This window comes from Podarcis pityusensis, assembly GCF_964106645.2.
Source record: "Podarcis pityusensis genome assembly, chromosome: 3".
Lineage (NCBI taxonomy): Eukaryota > Metazoa > Chordata > Lepidosauria > Squamata > Lacertidae > Podarcis > Podarcis pityusensis.
Window position 1 is genome coordinate 117483286 of NC_138026.1, and position 19388 is coordinate 117502673.

The following is a 19388-nucleotide window of genomic DNA, read 5'->3' on the forward strand; positions in this document are numbered from 1 at the left end:
GCTGAAGAGTCCATCAATTCACCTTTGAAATCTCCTTGCCCTGCATGTGCCCACTCAACCTCTTCAACTGGTCGACTTGGATTATTTTTTTTAAGAACTGTTTGATGCTATTATGACTACAACTAATAATAATTTTGGGATATGAGCCTGTGAAAATGCTCTTCCTTCAGGTAACTGCAAGGATCCAGCAATCTGGTGGGGACAGGTGAAGCGTGAGTTATTTACCTGAGGGATAAATCCCCTGGGCATTGTATCCTCCTCATAAAATTTTCATTTGATCCAAGCTATTTCATTCTGAAACATGACTGCGGCAGATCTGGATGTTAAAATCCCCTAGGACAACCAAACTAGGTGTCTCCAGGAAGCAGCTCAGGCAGGGAATCCTTGGTGCAGCGGGGAGGTCAGTACACCAAAAGGAATCCTGTACTGCCCCTATTGCACAACTCCCAGAACATGAACTCAGAAAACTGGGTCTTCACAATAGGACGCCTGGTGCAGACTAATGACTTCCTAAAAATCCTGGGGAAGCCAGGAGCAGCAAAGAGAGAACTGCCAAGCATAGGTGAAGGATCTTCATGGTTCAGGATGAGTTGATGTGGCAAAGCTGAATGCCAGCTTTTAAGCCAAATGGAGCCCCAGAGGTTGCCAAGAGAAGGCAGGGAGAGAGAGGGAGATAACATTTCAGTCAGGAGCAGCAACATTCTAAGATTTCATCAGCTACATACTCAGAGTCCTGGTGGACTGTTTTGATAACATTTTGATTTATTCAGAGAATCAAGAACAGCATATACATCATATGAAAGATGTGCTTCAGAGGTTGAAAAAATGTGCTTCAGAGTTGAAAAAATAACAGTTCCACTTCTCAACAGTAGATTTCCCGACATTTCTCCCCCTGTGTGTAGATTCACCCTTAGAGTGGTGTAGTTCCTCCACTCTCAGCGGACCTCTGAATCTCTTTGTTGTTTAGGCTGATACACCTTAGCTTTCACCCTGTTTTACATCTTCCTGCTCCTCCTCACACTTCTCTCTCTTGGACTTTAGGATTAGAAGTCACCTCCAAACTCTACGCTAGGAGATCAAAGGAGAAACAGGCCAGCCACAGCACAGATGGGCAAGAGAGGCCAGCAGGCTGTGGCCTTCAGGGCAGGACACAAGGGGGAAGAGTTGGGGACACTGAATTATAGTTGTGATTCTTGGAAGAAGAGAAACAGATGGAGTCTCCCCATTGCTTTCTCCATATAGGGTCCCTTGCTGTTCTCAAGAAATCCTCCCAAATTCCTTCCATGAAAATAGGGACATCCTGTTTTATTATGAATAATAATTTTACTACAGTGGTACCTCCAGTTACAAACGCCTCAGGTTAGAAACATTTCTGGTTAGAAACTTCGCTAACCTGGAAGAGTTACCACGAGTTGAGAACTTTGCCCCGGGATGAGAATGGAAACCGTGTGCCGGCAGCGCAGCGGCAGCAAGAGGCCCCATTAGCGAAAGCACACCTCTAGTTAAGAACAGTTTCAGGTTAAGAATGAACAGTTTCAGGTTAAGAATGAAGAGTGGAACAGGGATGACACTCTGGGCCTTATCTTACATGCTGACCACAAAGACCACAAAGATGCACAGACCTAGTCCGGGAACAGCGCCAGAGTGTGTTCTTGGAGTTGGTGACCTCTTGCTCCAAGTTAAGAGTATAAGAACAGAAATACCCTTTTATGGTCAGAAGTACAGGAAGGAATACCCTTTTATGGTTAAAAATACCGGAGCAGGAACATATGTGATGTCAACCTGCGTGTATAGGCTGACGTGGTTGGATTCCTGGGGAAGGAGGGAGAGGGTGCCTGGAGGATATATATATACTGCATGAAATTTCTCATTTCTTTGGACTTGCTGTGGACTGACCACGCAAGTGCCTTTCTGCTTTTCCGGAGAGCAGAAATAAAGAACTCTTTCTCTGAACCAACCCTCGGTGTGATTTGACTTCCTTCCTCCTGTCCGGGAGCAACGCAGAGCCCACCAATCGGTAAAGTCTGATAAGGCTACACCACTGTATTTATACCCCACCCATCTTAAGTGTAGTCAGGATGTCTGCAGATCTCCAGAAGCAAACCTTTTAGTATCTTTATTTCGGATCCTATAAATTATGTCTAATTTGTTCAGTTTGTGTGTTTTTGAATGATTTAAGACTAAATTTTTATGTTGTAATTATTATTATTTTCCATCTTGCAAGCCACCTCAAGCATGGTATGAACTATGGAAAGGCACCACTCCAATAAAATTATGTCTGGAGGTATATAGCCATTCAGCTAAGTACCCACCATTCACATCTTAAAAGAGTGAGCTCTGTTGCCATAGAGAGGAATGGATGTGCATTCTCTTATTTCACCCAACTGGAAGCCATGGGATGCTAGGATGAAGAATTCTTCCAGCTAGGCACATGTGCATGCAATTATGCCCAACATACTGTAATGAGTGGGCTTTGTGGGGCTAGTTTCTGTAAAAGCCAGGGCTACTTCCCATTGTGTAATCCTTTAGCTGGAGGGGCCTAGAATGTATAAGAGGAAACTTCCAGATCTGGTCTGGTCAGTTCAATAACCCCAAAATTCAGAGACCTGTGAATTTGGAAGGATGACTAAATTTCAACTGGCATACTTTTTCAAACAGTACAACTCAGATTGGTTCCTATTTAAAAGGAAACATCTTCTTCTCCCTCCCATTCCACCCTCCATGTTTTACCACTCATCATTTTCCACATTGTGGCCCAGTCCTACTCGCTAGACTGTATAGAGAGATCCTCATCCCCTTTTAGTCTTCCTTTCTTATGACGTTTTGGGCCTTTCCACAAACCATGCTTGCTGACACCTCCTTCTCATGGACGTAAGGTGCCATTTTGGCTTCACTAGCAAGAACACTCATGCTTAGAAATGAAAAACAGAGGGAAAAGGCTTTTGGATCTGCTTTTATTGCAAGGCACAAGCTCAGGTAAGCCTTGAAAATGTTGCTTTTTCAATCTGGATGCTTTGGAGAAGAAGTCCCTAACTGGGGATGAAGCGGGATCCAGCAGCTCTCAAAGAGAGGGAGCATCTTCCACTTTTCAAAGGCATCTATCACTCCTTCCGTCTAAAACATAGAAACCAGCAACAAAAAGACAACAGTTAACTCGGTTTCATAGCAAAGTGACCATGTTTGAGACACAAAAATACAAAGCAAGGCATGTTGGACCACAAGAAAGTTTTCATGATAATAAACCATTGGCTAGGGATAGGTCTGTTTCCAGAAACTATGAATTACATAGATTCCCCTTTTGATGAGATTTGAATGCAGTCTCTGAGACACCCCTACCCGTAGGGGACTTTCTTTTCTGGGTACAGTTAAATATGTCACAGAATAGTGAGTGAGCTTGCAAGGTCTCCAATATTCTCCTGCAGACTGGATGTTATGCACGGCAGGGATTTGTTGTCTTTGTGGCTCTGAAGAAGAGTTCGGGGTTAACAGGAAGCTTGCACCCCATTTTGTGAGAGTGTTTTGAGAAACACGGGACAACTGGCACCCTTGGGTTCATTCAGTCCAGTTGCTAATTTCTCTGTATGCACCCAAGACAAAAGTCTACTGCCTCAGGTTCTTTCATTAAAAGATAAAATAATAATGAATCTGCTTGGAATTGAAAGTGGGAGATTTGCATGGAATGTATGGGATGTGAAACTGAGGTAATCTTAAATGGTGGAGGGCAGGACACCACACAGAGTAAGAGCCCAGCATCTGTTAAAGCTGCAGAATAGACATCCCTTAGGCACTGAGATAAACAATGGATGAAGCTGCACAACAAAATAAATGGGCCCATACGGTGTGGTTTAGGGATTTGGCAAAGGAGATCTGGCATAAGCTCAGAGGGCAAAGGGGCCAAAGACAGCTGGACCAGCCATGAGGCAGGTGAGGACCCTGCTTCTATTGGCAGAAGCCCCTCAGACAACAAACCCTTTGGTGCTCCTCCTGCCCCGCTTGTTCTGCCTGTGGGGAAAGAACTCAGCACAATCTTGCTTAAAATGGGCAACAATGGTAGTGCCGCTTCTGTGCCTGCAACCAACAGGGTATGGTGTGTGTCAGTGGCAGATCAGGCCATGGCAGGAGGAGCAGGTAGATGGGCTTAGGAGCCGTCCTGGCAGAATGGCAAAGCAGCAATTACCATTTTGCATCAAGCGGCAAAATGGGATGTGCCACCCTTGGCTCATTCTGGCATAGGTATTTTTATTTTTATTTTTGCAATGGAGCAATTGAGCTTGCAGGCAAAGGATGATCAGTTTAGGGGACTCTGCATTGGGTACTTAAAATGATCAATCCAGAAGCTAATGGGAGAAGTGCAGGAGGTGTAATACTCTTTTGGTAAGCTGAAATTACCTTAGGCAACAGAAATAATTATGAATACACGTTCCAATCTTTTTAGAATTATTGGGACAACCTAGAGGGAAGCAAAAACCATTGGCCTTAAAGCATTGCCTAGGATTCTGAGGTTCATCGTCTTGTGCAGATCCTGTGCAAAGAGAGAAACAAACATAAGTGGGGAGAAGGAAGTTAATTCACAATAGAATGAAAGAGAGGAACAACTCCACAGCCCTTTGAACAGGAGTGGCTCTGTGACGCTCTGGGTGCTGTGGCATCCCAACTCCTACCCCCCACCCCACCCCTTGCCACTGGCCACTGGTGTTTACCACCCTTGCTACATTCACAAGAAGAAATGGTCAATCTGCTTCTCCAGATATTTGCTCATGAGTGGAGGGTGTCAGTCTACAAAACACGATAGCAAGAAGTGAGGCACACATGGCTTATACGTTATAGAGAATCTAAAGCCTGGAACTGAAGCCATCAGAGCCCCAAGGACTACCCAGAATAAAAGGCTGTATACTACATCAAGAAACATTTCCCACTAATTAGAAACCTTATACCCCAAATTTATTGGCAGACCTGTGGAAGAGACAAATCAAAATTTTATTATCTAAAACGTATTCCATAAATTTGCATAGAATTGCATAAAATCTAACCAAACTGAGAAAAGAAGAGGCTGCTTTTCTTTTTCCTTACCAGTTTTACATGCGATGCCATTTTCCATATATTAATAAAAAGGTAAAGGACTGTTTTGACAGTTAATTCCAGTTGCAGACAACTCTGGGAGCCGGCGTTTGACCACAGACAGCTTCCGGGTCACGTGGCCAGCATGACTAAGCTGCTTCTGGTGAACCAGAGCAGCACACGGAAACACCGTTTCCCTTCCTGCCGGAGCTGTACCTATTTATCTACTTGCACTTTGATGTGCTTTCGAATTGCTAGGTTGGCAGGACCAGGGACCGAGCAATGGGAGCTCACCCCGTCGTGGGGATTCAAACCACCAACCTTCTGGTCGGCAAGCCCAAGAGGCTCAGTAGTTTAAACCACAGGGCCACTCATGTCCCCTTTTCCTTATATTACTCTGCCATAATGAAGTCAACATGTGAACATCAAAGCACAGCCGTCCTCTGAAAGGCACCTCTCCCTCCAAGTAATGTATTTTAAAAATGTACATGAAAAGGTGTAATTTCATGACAATAGCATGAAAATGTAGGTTATAACAGGGCAAATTGCATAGCAATTATGGGCATAATGGGGGAAATTCAGTAACACAGTGCATATATCCCCTAATAGATGCACCCTTGTAGGCAGTTTTGTCTGATATATACATTTTTATGCTAATTTTACCACTAAAGAAATGTCTCTAGCAAGAAAAGTGAGCTTCCTTTGCAAGGCCACAGAACAGCAACTGTACTCCTCTCCCTCTTCCACCCCACAATCGGCTGGCAGGTGTCCCTCTGTTTTCTTCCTCTCCATCCCTTACCTGGGGAAGCCAGGAGCAGCAAAGAGAGAACTGCCAAGCACAGGTGAAGGATCTTCATGGCTCAGGATGAATTGTGGTAGCAAAGCCAGGCAAAGCCAGCTTTTAAGCGAAATGGAGCCCCAAAGCTTGCCAAGAGAGGGCTGGGAGGGAGAAGCAGATTGCATAAATGTAATTTTTTGGGGACGTTGTGACTTAGGCTGACGTGGACAAGAATGTTGCCAAAATCACGTGCCTCTGCAAAGGCATTCCTGCATTCTGTCAGTCATAGCAGTTTCCACACAAGATCACAAACATTCAGGTGTGCTGTATTCATGTTTCAGAGGGAGATAGCTTAAATCAAATGAAACCTTTTTGAGGAGGATGCAATGCCCCACATAGGCAGTGCTAGGGGGATGTATCCCTCAGGTTAATAACTCACCCCTCACCTGTCCCCACCACATTGCTGGACCCTTGCAATTAGCTGAAGGAAGGGGACTTTTCACATGCTCACCTCCCACAATGATCATTCTTAATCTGGCCAAACTTAGATTCACAAAATGTTTAGGGGTATGCGTTACCCCTGCATCCCCCAAGGAAATAGCACTGGTAGTAGTAATAGCTTCAAACAGTTCTTCCAAAAAGAAAAAGAAAGATTCAAGTCCACCGATTGAAGAGGTTGAGTGGGACATGCAGGGCAAGGAGATTTCAAAGGTGAAATGATGGACTCTGTGCTTACTTGAAGGAAAGGCAATCTTCACATGCTCTCTTGTCCTTTTTCTCATTCTTGCAATCATCATCACCATCATCCTTTTTCGCAAACACCTTTTTCTAACTAGACTCAAAGCAACTTACAAAAATATTTTCAAACATGAGGGGCTCTGCTTCTCTGCTTGCTCCACCTGCCATGTCCACTCTGCACCCCATCATAATTGGCCAACCTGTCCTTTCCTTTCTCCTTTCCACCCTTGAAGATGACTAAGCCCCCTTTCCCCCTTCCCAACCCTGTTTCTGAAGCTGCTTCACTCTTCTGTCCTGCGCTCCTTGGAGTCGCTGTTATTTGTGACTAAAGATCAGGGGTGATGGTCTCCAGAACAGAAATATCCAAAGGCTGATGAGTTAACCTTCTCTGCTTTGAGGTTTCATTTGAGCTTTCATGCTCAGGCCTGGTGCTTTCATGTGCAAGGTGCTTGAAACTGAATATGGAACCCCTTGCAAGGAATATATGGAACCTAATCCTCAGCTAACGGACGCGGGTGCGCTGTGGTCTAAACCACTGAGCCTTGGGCTTGCCAATCAAAACGTCGGCAGTTCAAATCCCCCTTACATGGTGAGCTCCCGTTGTTCGGTCCCAGCTCCTGGCAACCAAGCAGTTCGAAAGCACACCAAAAAATGCAAGTAGATAAATAGGTACCGCTCCTGCGGGAAGGTAAAAGGTGTTTCCGTGCACTGTTCTGATTTCGCCAGAAGCGGCTTAGTCATGCTGGCCACATGACGTTGAAAAACTGTCTGCGGACAAATGTAGGCTCCCTCAGCCAGTAAAGCAAGGTGAGCTCAGCAACTCCAGGGTCGTCTGCGACTGGACTTAACTGTCAAGGGTCCTTTACCTTTTAATCCTCAGCTATTCAAACCAGATGGAGGGGAGAAGATCACACTGAGCAAATGTCCAGCAGCTATTGAAGTTTTAGGATGGACAGTTATGGTAATCCCTTTCCACTGAGATAAACAATAGATGAAACTGCATATTAATCTAAACAATCAAATACCATGTGATTGAAGAATTCGACCAAGAAGAATTGGCAAAACCTCACAGAGCAAAGCAACCAAAGACAGGGCTGATCCCAGAGCCGAACAAGCCTTGAGGCAGGTGAGGACGCTGCTCCAGGTGGCAGAAGCCCCCAACCAGGCAGAATGCCCATGGGTGCCCCTCCTGCCCTGCTGCTTCTGCCAGTGGAGGAGAAGCACCAGTATCATCAGCACTGATTTTGGAAAAGTTCACAGCCATTTGGGGGAATAAGGGATGTGCCGCCCTAAGCTGATTCTGCCATAGGTGTCTTTTGCAATGGACAAAGTATGGAAACAACTGGCTGCGCAACCAATTAAGCTTGCAATCAAAGGACGATGTATTCAGGGACCACTTAAGTAATTGATGCTTTGTGTAACAAATGGAACAGGTAGCTAGTACTCACTGCTCTATCAAAATGACATTCTGTGTAATAAAAAGGTTGCATTAGAGATACTTTGTACTGCCAGTGGTTGTTTAATTAATGAAAAACCTAATTATGACAACTGCTTATTTCTGTTTCTGACGGAATAGAATGGCTCTAAGACACAGAATGGAGGGAATAGGCAGGGAGGTGAGATGAGTTTGTATTGATGCGGTTTTTACATAATGGAGGAAATAATAAAGGTTTAATGAAAACTCAAATGGATATAGCAGAAAAATGCTATATTAAAGGAGGTTAAACTGGAATCAGATAAATGATCATCAACTTGTAAAGAAACCTATGGTTCATGTTAGCAGGCATCATAAAAGTTTTACGTAATGAAACTATTTTCTCAGTTCACTGGCTCCCTATGCCTAAATCCGAGAAGGGATGTCCATTTAGGGTGGTAGCCTAAAGCTACTCAGATCAGAGGCTCCTCAAAATGATTGATCCAAAAAATGCTACAAGAGGGGCATGGTGCGGGGAGAAGAAATAATACTTTCCTCTGGACACTTGTTTGATTCTCCTTTGCTAAGCTGACGTTCCCTTCTGCAACAATTATACAGTGGTGGACAGCTCCCAATGTCAGTGAAGACAGCAGGACATCATCAACAGGAGGCAGATATAATCGGTTTGTAACAGGCCAAATCCTGTGTAGAGGAAGAACAAATACCATGGTCCACAAGTAAAAGGAAAGTTCATCCAGAAGAGGAAGAAACGGAGGCACAACTTCATAGCCGACCCCCCTAAAATAAATCTTGGCTGCACCCATGCTTCCCATATTTTTAATTTGTTTGGAACATTTTGACCTAGGCTGACATGGAGGAGAATGTTGCCAAAATCACATGCTTGTGGGAAGATATTGCTGAAATCTGGTAGTCATAGCAGTTTCCGCAGAAGTAGGATCCCAACTACAGATCGCAAACATTCAGATCTGCTGCATTCATGTTTCACAAGGAGATAGCTTGGATCAAACAAAAAGTTTATGAGGAGAATAGGCAGTGCCAGGGGGATGTATCCCTCAGTTAAATAACTCACCCCTCACCTGTTCCCATCACATTGCTGGACCCTTGCGGTTACCTGAAGGAAGGGCACCTTTCACAATAACAATTGGCCAACCTGTCCATTCCCTTCTCCTTTACACCATAGAGGATGACTAAGCCATTTACTTACTTACTTACTGTGGCGATCACACAGGGCCCCCGGACGTCTGATGGTCTATTGACCCTGTGCCACCACTGTGATTGCTTTCTTCGCTGCCACCCCCCCCCCCCGCTTCTCATGGGGACACACGGAGTCCAGACAGTTGTTAACATTAACAAATAATCAAGTTTATTTTTCTCTTGTCAGTTTCTTAATCTTAGTTCCTAACAACTCCAAACTGATTATTCCCAACTATCTATCTGACTCCACCTGACAATTCCTCTCACAATACATCTCTACCAACCCACACCTAATCCTCCCTCTTCCTTCTTCAACTCCCAAACCTCAACTCTCAACTCCCAAACCTCAACTGACTTTCAAAGTCTCCCACTCTAACTTTTACTCCCCCCTTGCATTCTCACTGGCCAATCACATCACACTCATTTTAACCCTTTCCTATGACGCATCCTAGGAGGCAAACGCCACATTCCTCCCCCCTTAAGAAGACTGACTCAGGAGGGATAACTCAACCTAGTTATTCTCCTGATCAATCAGCAGTACATCTTTATGGCAAATAAACATTTCCTAACCTGCCATTTCACCCTTCACTTCACACCTAACATTTGTACATCAAATACTGTGTTCTGGTAAAATATACATATATACAAAAACCTGTTACATCTTAAGCATTCAGTTAACTTTCAATTGCAGGTCTTCTGGATAAGGCGTCTGCAACGGTGTTCAGGGTCCCTTTCACATTTTTAACCGTAAAATTAAAGTCTTGCAGTGATAGGGCCCACCTCATCAGCTTACTGTTGGTCTTCATGGTTCTCAGCCACAGCAAGGGTGAATGGTCAGTACATAAAGTAAAAGTTCGGCCCCAGATGTACGGCTTCAGTTTCTGTAATGCCCACACGATGGCAAGGCATTCCTTCTCGATGGTCGAATAATGTCTTTCCCTTGGTAGTAGTTTCTTGCTTAGGAAGGTGATGGGATGCAGGTCGTCCTTCTCTCCCTGTTGGCACAGCACGGCCCCGATCCCGGCATTGGATGCATCGGTGAAGACGGTGAACTCACGATCATAATCAGGAGCAACAAGGACTGGATTTGATGTCAAGGCGCTTTTTAAGGCGTCAAACGCCCGCTGACATGCTGCTGTCCAGTTAACCATGTCTGGCTCCTTCTTCCGCGTTAGGTCAGATAAAGGCACTGCTATCTCGCTAAATTTCGGAATAAATTTGCGATAATAACTGGCTAGTCCTAGGAAAGCTCTGACTTTCTTCTTGGAGGTAGGGGTAGGCCAGTTTGAAATGGCTTCTACCTTTGTCTCTAAAAGTTTCATCACTCTTCCTCCCACCATGTGTCCCAGGTATTGAATAGTCAAGCCCCCTATCTGGCATTTGCTAGCTTTGATGGTTAAGCCCGCCTCTTTAATTCGCTGTAGCACTATCCCTAAGTGCTCTTTGTGTTTCTCCCAAGTTGGACTGTACACAGCAATATCGTCCAAATAAGCAGCTGTGAACTCTCTTAATCCGTTCAGGATTTTGTCCACCAATCGCTGAAAAGTTGCTGGCGCATTCTTTAAGCCAAAGGGCATTACTTTAAACTCAAACAGCCCTAAGGGACTTCTGGATGCAGTTTTCTCCTGGTCCCTAGGGTCCATTTCCACTTGATAGTACCCCTTTGTTAAGTCTAGGCAGGTGATGTAATGACACTGGCCTATAGCTTCGATCAGGTCATCTAAACGGGGCATTGGATATGCATCCGCTTTAGTGACATGGTTCAGCTTCCTATAATCCAGGCAAAATCTAATAGATCCATCAGGTTTGTCTAATAACACTATGGGTGCTGCCCAGCAGCTTTCCGAAGGGATTATCATCCCTGCCTTCAGCATCGCCCTTACCTCATTGCTAACTTTCCCCACATACTCTCCAGTTATTCTGTAGGGGTTGACAGCAATAGGCTTAGCACCCCCAGTGTCGATATGATGTATAACTCCTTTAGCTCTACCTGTAGTGTTACTGAAAATGTCTTTATAATCTTGTAGGATCTGCTTAACCTCCACCTGCTGATTAAGGGTTAATGTAGGAGCTATCTTTATTTCTTGTAGATTGCACAATTGCTCCCCTCTCCCTTCCCAGCATGTTATATCGGCTTCATCTGATTTGTCTGCCTCAAAACAATTAACTAAATCAGCATCTTCTTTCTGTTCTTGGGCAAAACTATGTTTTTGGCTTTTTACAAAAGGGACTAGCAGGGCTTGGTTTTCTCCCCTCAGAGTTCTGTTCCTCAGCTCTGTCTCCTTGGGTAACAGTAGCATTCCCCTCAGCATCGGGTGACGGTTGACCCCCCCTGGAGCAAGTAACTACAAAAGAACTCTGTACATGCTCTAAGAGATCCCATCCGATCAGCACAGTAGTAGGAATCTCCTCAGAAATAGCAACCTGCCACTTCCCTGACCAATCTTGGAATTTAATATGGATTTCTGCAACTGGTAATACCTCAGGGTGTTTAGAAATTCCTTTTAATTAACATAACTTTCCCTGGAATTATTTTGGTGGGACAGATGATCTCTGGGTGGACAGTAGTGACTTGAGACCCGGTGTCTTTTAATCCCAGAAATCTCTTCCCTTCAATCCAAATATCTTCCCCAGCATTTTTAAAAGAAGATTATCTTGTTTTATAGCATAGCAATGTGCCACTTTAGCCTCCACTACTTCAGCAGGCTTCGGCCTGTCCTGACTAGCTTGGCTCTCCTCAGCTTCTTTGATACAAAAGGTTTTTCTTTGAGGGCTTATATTACCAGACTTTTCTCCTCCAGATCTACAATTAAACCTTTTGTGGCCAAATTTTCCACATCCCCAGCATTGAACTTCTTTGGGATTTGTATAGTTTGTTTTCCACCCTTTCTTCTCAGTGAGACTGGCGTTGGCTTGGGCCTTGTCATTTTGCCCTTTTGACAATGGCCTATCTCCCTTGTCTTTCTCTGAAGAGGGGTTTCCCTTTGCTTGTTGGAATTTATTTCTGTTAGTCCCCCACACTTTCCCGCCAAAACTCGGTTCATCAAACCTATGGTCCCTTATTTCGTTTATTTGGTCAGCTAAGTTAGCGGCTTCTTGAAGTGATTGAGGGTGTCTTTCCTTTATAAGATATTTTAATTGGCTGTTTATTGTTTCATAAAATTGTTCCAGAGCAAACACTTCTCTGATTTTTGGAACAGAGCCTGCCCTCTCCTGTTCTAACCATTTTGTGAGGTAGTTTGAGATTTTAGCCCCAAGCTGAGCGTATGTCTCCTACCTCACTTTAGTCACACTTCTGAATTTCTTTCTCAGTTGTTCTGAGGTAATCCCAAACCAGGTGTATATTAGTTGCTTAACTATCTCAAAATTTTTGGAATCGGTCCCCGACATTTGAGAATAAATTAGGGCTAATCACCCACTGATCCTGGCTCTAAGGATCGTCATCTTCTCCTCATCTTTCACTTGAAAGTCTTGACAAGCTCTTTCAAATGATATAACGAAAGCCTCAGGGCAATCTTTTTCCTTAAACTCAGGAAAGGGCTTTAAACTCAGGAAAGGGTAGTCCAACTTGAGTTGGACTACTGGTGTTATTACTATCATTTTGATTCTCCATAGCTGCTAATTCCAGTTTCCTCATTTCCAACTGAAATTGCATTCTTTCGCTCTCACTTTCAGCCCTAATTCCTTCGCTCTCCTGCTCAGCCTTAAGTCTTTTGCTCTCAGCTTTAATTCTTTCTATTTCTTGTGCAGATCTAATCTTTTCTAATTCCAATTTATATTCTTGTTCTAACTTCCATTTTACAAATTCTTCAGAGAATTTTGGACCTTCTGCCTCAGGTTGAATATTAGTTACATTTTCTATACTCTGCTCTTCTCTCTGAGGATTTCCATTCTCCTCTCCTTCAGAGCTTTCATAAGTTGTTTCCCTCACAGGGTTTCTTATCTTTTTGGGTGGCATGTTGCGTGAGTGAGAATTATCAATAAATTAACAAATAAGAGAAATTTCCTCTCAGTACTCTTCTTTCTGGCTAGGCTTCTCTCAAGACTCTGGTCCCAAAGGTCTGCTATGGGTTTTCTCTCTAACCCTTCAAGCTTCATTCCTCTGACCACGAGCCTAAGCCCTCTACCAGAACAGACTTTGAGCTCTCTTTCTCTTTGTTATCTTGGCTTTGCAGCTTATCTTGGGTACCTCACAACTACACCCCCGGGCTAGGTAATCCCTTCACAGATTTACCCTTCCCCCTCCAAGTGTATTGTTTTTCCTACCAAATCCCACCACTTGCCTACCACTTCTGTGGTGACAGGTAGTGATGTTATTCCACCGATGTTTTATCCCACCGCTACACCACCAATTTTGTGGCGATCACACAGGGCCCCCGGACATTTGACGGTCTATTGACCCTGTGCCACCATTGTGATTGCTTTCTTCGCTGCCACCACCCAGCTTCTCACGGGGACACACGGAGTCGAGACAGTTGTTAACATTAACAAATAATCAAGTTTATTTTTAAATGCAGGAACAAGCGTATGGTTTCAGTTTATTTTTCTCTTGTCAGTTTCTTAATCTTAGTTCCTAACAACTCCAAACTGATTATTCCCAACTATCTATCTGATTCCACCTGACAATTCCTCTCACTCTCTCACAATACAACTCTACCAACCCACACCTAATCCTCCCTCTTCCTTCTTCAACTCCCAAACCTCAACTCTCAACTCCCAAACCTCAACTGACTTTCAAAGCCTCCCACTCTAAGTTTTACTCCCCCCTTGCATTCTCACTGGCCAATCACATCACACCCATTTTATCCCTTTCCTATGACCCATCCTAGGAGGCAAACGCCACACTTACTTACTTACTTACTTACTTAATATACCGCTTTATAACTGGGGGTCTCAGGGAAGTTCACAGAATAAAATTAAGAAATAATACCACAAAATACCTAACAAAAATAAGAAGCAGCTCAATACCCCCCCCCCAAAAAAAACCCACATAGTCAAATATAAAATGCAAATAATTAACAGGAGAATACAATATTATTTCAAGCTGGCTGACACGTTGTCATTAGAAACTCCCAGGCAGCCCAGGCACTCCCAGGCAGCCCTGACCCCTTCCCTTAAGAACAAAATAAAACCCTTAAAACAGACACACACACACACACTAAAACAATAAAGCAATACAAACCAAAGACAGTAAAAATTTCAAACATACCAAAATTAAACAAATTCCCGAACCTGACTAAACATCCACCACAACCCCAAATAAAATAAAAGGGAATTTTTATTTATTTATTTATTTATTTATTTATTAAGAACTCTGCGCTGTTCTGAGTCCTCCTAGTCAGGAACAGCAGCAGCAGTAGCCGTCCTCATGAGGCCTGTCAGGCCCCGCCCTGGGCCAGGTGGTGAGTGGCAGGAACGGGGCCCTTAAGCATTCATGCATGGGAGACTCTCCATTGAATTTTGATGGGGGAATGGGGGCGTGTTTCCTGACCATTTCTGTGTTTCTGTCTCCGCCCTTGAGATTTCAGTATTTTGATAATTGTTCTTCCCAGTTATCAGTGTTGGGAGGCTGCCCCTGGCAGGTCCTGCGCAGTCTGTCATGAGTTATAACTTAACCGGCAACTAATGTTGACTTGGGACAATCTGTCAGGACGCTGTCAGCAGCTCCTTGCTGTTTCCCCAGGAATCCATAGAAACAAGGGATCCTTTTTTATTTCAGACTTTACAGAGAGAGGGTATAGGACCCAGCCTCTTGGATAATGATGTTGTCCCCAGTGAATCTCTACCTCTTGTCTCTCCCACTTCCTCGTTTGTCATCATCAACATCATCTCCTCTACGGGTGCCGCTAAGTGTCCTCTGTCTTCAAAGTCTTTGCTCTCCTACTTTTAAGTCCTGCCGGGTTCTGGGAGATGGAGGGTCTGGGCTGTTTTCTAATGACAACGTGTCAGCCAGCTTGAAATAATATTGTATTTGTTATGTACTGAAGTTCTCACCCTGGGCCAGCAGGGGGATACTCTAGATAGTTATGCAAATGAAGGATCGAAAGTGACATTCAGTGATTGGATAGTTTGTATGCAAATGAAGGATCGAAGGTGACGTTCAGTGATTGGATAGTTTTAAAAGGTGCTACCGTTCCGTTGTTCTGGAGCTCTATATAAGCAGGCTGACTGAGCACTTCAGCTCAGTTCTGTTCTGGCCTCTGAATAATCAAGAGCTGTTTGAAGATTCGCTGTGTCGTCTTGATATGTTTGCCCACAACTCAACAGTATTCTCCTGTTAATTATTTGCATTTTGTATTTGACTATGTGTGGGTTTTTTGGGGGGGTATTGAGTTCCTTTTTACTTTTATTAGGTATTTTGTGGTATTATATCTTAATTTTATTCTGCGAACTGCCCTGAGACCCCCAGTTATAAAGCGGTATATTAAATAAGTAAGTAAGTAAGTGACGCGGGTGGCACTGTAAGGGACGCGGGTGGCGCAATGGGTTAAACCACAGAGCCTAGGACTTGCTGATCAGAAGGTCGGTGGTTCGAATCCCTGCAACGGGATGAACTCCCGTTGCTCGGTCCCTGCTCCTGCCAACCTAGCATTTCTAAAGCACGTCAAAGAGAAGTAGATAAATAGGTACCGCTCTGGCGGAAAGGTAAACGGTGTTTCCGTGCGCTGCTCTGGTTTGCCAGAAGCGGCTTAGTCATGCTGGCCACATGACCCGGAAGGTGTATGCCGCCTCCCTCGGCCAATAAAGCGAGATGAGCGCCACAGCCCCAGAGTCGGCCACAACTGGACGTAATGGTCAGGGGTCCCTTTACCTTGAGTAAGTAAGTAAGTAAGTAAGTAAATGGCTCTCACTTGTGGGGTGTCTCAGGGTTCTGTCCTCTCCCCCATGCTTTTCAACATCTACATGCAGCCGCTGGGAGAGATCATCAGGGGGTTTGGGCTGGGTGTTCATCAGTATGCGGATGATACCCAGCTCTACCTCTCTTTCAAATCAGAACCAGTGAAGGCGGTGACGGTCCTGTGTGAGTGTCTGGAGGCGGTTGGAGGATGGATGGCGGCAAACAGATTGAGATTGAATCCTGACAAGACAGAAGTACTGTTTCTGGGGGACAGGAGGCGGGCAGGTGTGGGGGATTCCCTGGTCCTGAATGGGGTAACCGTGCCCCTGAAGGACCAGGTGCGCAGCCTGGGAGTCATTTTGGACTCACAGCTGTCCATGGAGGCACAGGTTAAATCCGTGTCCAGGGCAGCTGTGTACCAGCTCCATCTGGTACGTAGGCTGAGACCCTATCTGCCCGCGGACTGCCTTGCCAGAGTGGTGCATGCTCTGGTTATCTCCCGCTTGGACTACTGCAATGCGCTCTACGTGGGGCTACCTTTGAAGGTGACCCGGAAACTACAACTAATCCAGAATGCAGCAGCCAGACTGGTGACTGGGAACGGCCGCCGAGACCATATAACACCGGTCTTGAAAGACCTACATTGGCTCCCAGTACGTTTCCGAGCACAATTCAAAGTGTTGGTGCTGACCTTTAAAGCCCTAAACGGCCTCGGTCCAGTATACCTGAAGGAGCGTCTCCACCTCCATCGTTCTACCCGGACACTGAGGTCCAGCACCGAGGGCCTTCTGGCGGTTCCCTCACTACGAGAAGCCAAGTTACAGGGAACCAGGCAGAGGGCCTTCTCGGTAGTGGCGCCCTCCCTGTGGAACGCCCTCCCATCAGATGTCAAAGAGAACAACAACTACCAGACTTTTAGAAGACATCTGAAGGCAGCCCTGTTTAGGGAAGCTTTTAATGTTTGATGTATCATTGTATTTTAATATTCTTTTGGAAGCCGCCCAGAGTGGCTGGGGAAACCCAGCCAGATGGGCGGGGTATAAATAATAAATTATTATTATTATTATTATTATTATTAGTCATCCTCTACGGTGGAAAGGAAAAGGGAAAGGACAGGCTGGCCAATTATTGTTGTGAAAGGTGCTCTTCGTTCAGGTAACCGCAAGGGTCCAGCCAAGATTTATTTTAGGGGGGCCTATGAAGTTGTGCCTCCGTTTCATGCTCTTCTGAATGAACTTTCCTTTCACTTGTGGACCATGGTATTTGTTCTCCCTCTACAAAGGATTTGGCCTGTTACAAACCGATTATATCTGCCTCCTGTTGATGATGTCCTGCTGTCTTCACTGACATTGGGAGCTGTCCACCACTGTATAATTGTTGCAGAAGGGAACTTCTGCTTGGCGAATGAGAGTCAAACAAGTGTCCAGAGGAAAGTATCATTTCTCCTCCCCACGCCCTGCCCCTCTTGTAACATTTTTTTGATCAATCATTTTCAGGAGCCTCTGATCTGCGTAGCTTTAGGCTACCACCCTAAATGAACATCCCTTCTCGGATTTAGGCAAAGGGAGCCAGTGAACTGAGAAAATAGTTTCATTATGTATAACTTGGAAAACTTTTATGATGCCTGCTAACATGAACAACAGGTTTCTTTACAAGTTGATGATCATTTATCTGATTCCAGTTTAACCTCCTTTAATATAGCATTTGTCTGCTATATCCATTTGAGTTTTCCATTAAAACTTTATTATTTCATCCATTATGTAAAAACTGCATCGATACAAACTCATCACTCCTCCCTCCCTCTTCCCATCCATGTCTTAGAGCCTTTCTATTCCTTCAGAAACAGAATTAACCAAAACAAAATTCATTATAGTCATTATGTAGGTTGATTATACAGCCTGCAAGATTTACAGTTGTCTTAATTAGGTTTTTCATTAATTAAACAACCACTGGCAGTACAACGTATCTCTAATGCAACCTTTTTATTACACAGAATGTCATTTTCATAGAGCAGTGAGTACCAGCTACCTGTTCCATTAGTTACACAAAGCATCAATTACTTAAGTGGTCCCTGAATACATCGTCCTGTGATTGCAAGCTTAATTGGTTGCGCAGCCAGTTGTTTTCATACTTTGTCCATTGCAAAAGACACCTATGGCAGAATCAGCCTAGGGCGGCACTTCCCGTTTTGCCCCAAATGGCAGCCCAAAATCAGTGCTGATGGTACTGGTGCTTCTCCTCCACTGGCAGAAGCAGCAGGGCAGGAGGGGCACCCATGGGCATTCTGCCTGGTTGGGGGCTTCTGCCACCTGGAGCAGCGTCCTCACCTGCCTCAAGGCTTGTTCGGCTCTGGGATCAGCCCTGTCTTTGGTTGCTTTGCTCTGTGAGGTTTTGCAAGTTCTTCTTGGTCGAATTCTTCAATCACATGGTATTTGATTGTTCAGATTAATATGCAGTTTCATCTATTGTTTATCTCAGTGGAAAGGGATCACCATAACTGTCCATCCTAAAACTTCAATATCTGCTGGACATTTGCTCAGTGTGATCTTCTCCCCTCTATCTTCTTTGAATAGCTGGGGATTAAAAGGTACAGGACCCTTGACAGTTAAGTCCAGTCGCAGACGACTCTGGAGTTGCGGCGTTCATCTTGCTTTACTGGTTGAGGGAGCCTACGTTTGTCCGCAGACAGTTTTTTTGCATCATGTGGCCAGCATGACCAACCCGCTTCTGGTGAAATCAGAGCAGTGCACGGAAACACCGTTTACCTTCCCGCAGGAGTGTTACCTCTTTATCTACTTGCACTTTGACGTGCTTTCGAACTGCTAGGTTGGCAGCAGCAGGGACCGAGCAACGGGAGCTCACCCTGTAACGGGGATTAGAATTCCCAACATTTTGATTGGCAAGTCCAAGGCTCAGTGGTTTAGACCACAGTGCCACCTGCGTCCGTTAGCTCAGGATTAGGTTCCATGTATTCTGTGCAAAATTTCTCACATTCAGTTCCAAGCACCTTGCGCATGAAAGCACCAGGCCTGAGCATGAAATGAAATGAAACCTCAAAGCAGAGAAGGTTAACTCATAGGCCTTTGGATGTTTCTGATCTGGAGATCCCATCACCCATGATCTTTAGCCACAAATAACAGCGACTCCATGGAGCTCAGGACAGAAGAGTGAAGCAGCTTCAGAAACAGGGTTGGGAAGGGGGAAAGGGGGCTTAGTCATCTTCAAGGGTGGAAAGGAAAGGACAGGTTGGCCAATTATGATGGGGTGCAGAGTGGACATGGCAGGTGGAACAAGCAGAGAAGCAGAGCCCCTCATGTTTGAAAATATTTTTGTAGCCTCTTCTTTGC

The 19388-nt window shown here is 44.8% G+C and overlaps 1 long non-coding RNA gene across 4 annotated transcripts in view; it reads left to right on the plus strand.

The window, feature by feature from the left end:
• The first annotated feature begins 11015 nt into the window (after positions 1–11015).
• The window catches only part of LOC308474697, a 77585-nt gene continuing 69212 nt past the window's right edge, over positions 11016–19388 (plus strand). For all 4 annotated transcript variants that reach the window (XR_013984860.1, XR_013984861.1, XR_013984862.1 and 1 more), the window contains exon 1: positions 11016–11677. This is a non-coding gene — a long non-coding RNA (uncharacterized lncRNA). The remainder of the gene's footprint in view (positions 11678–19388) is intronic.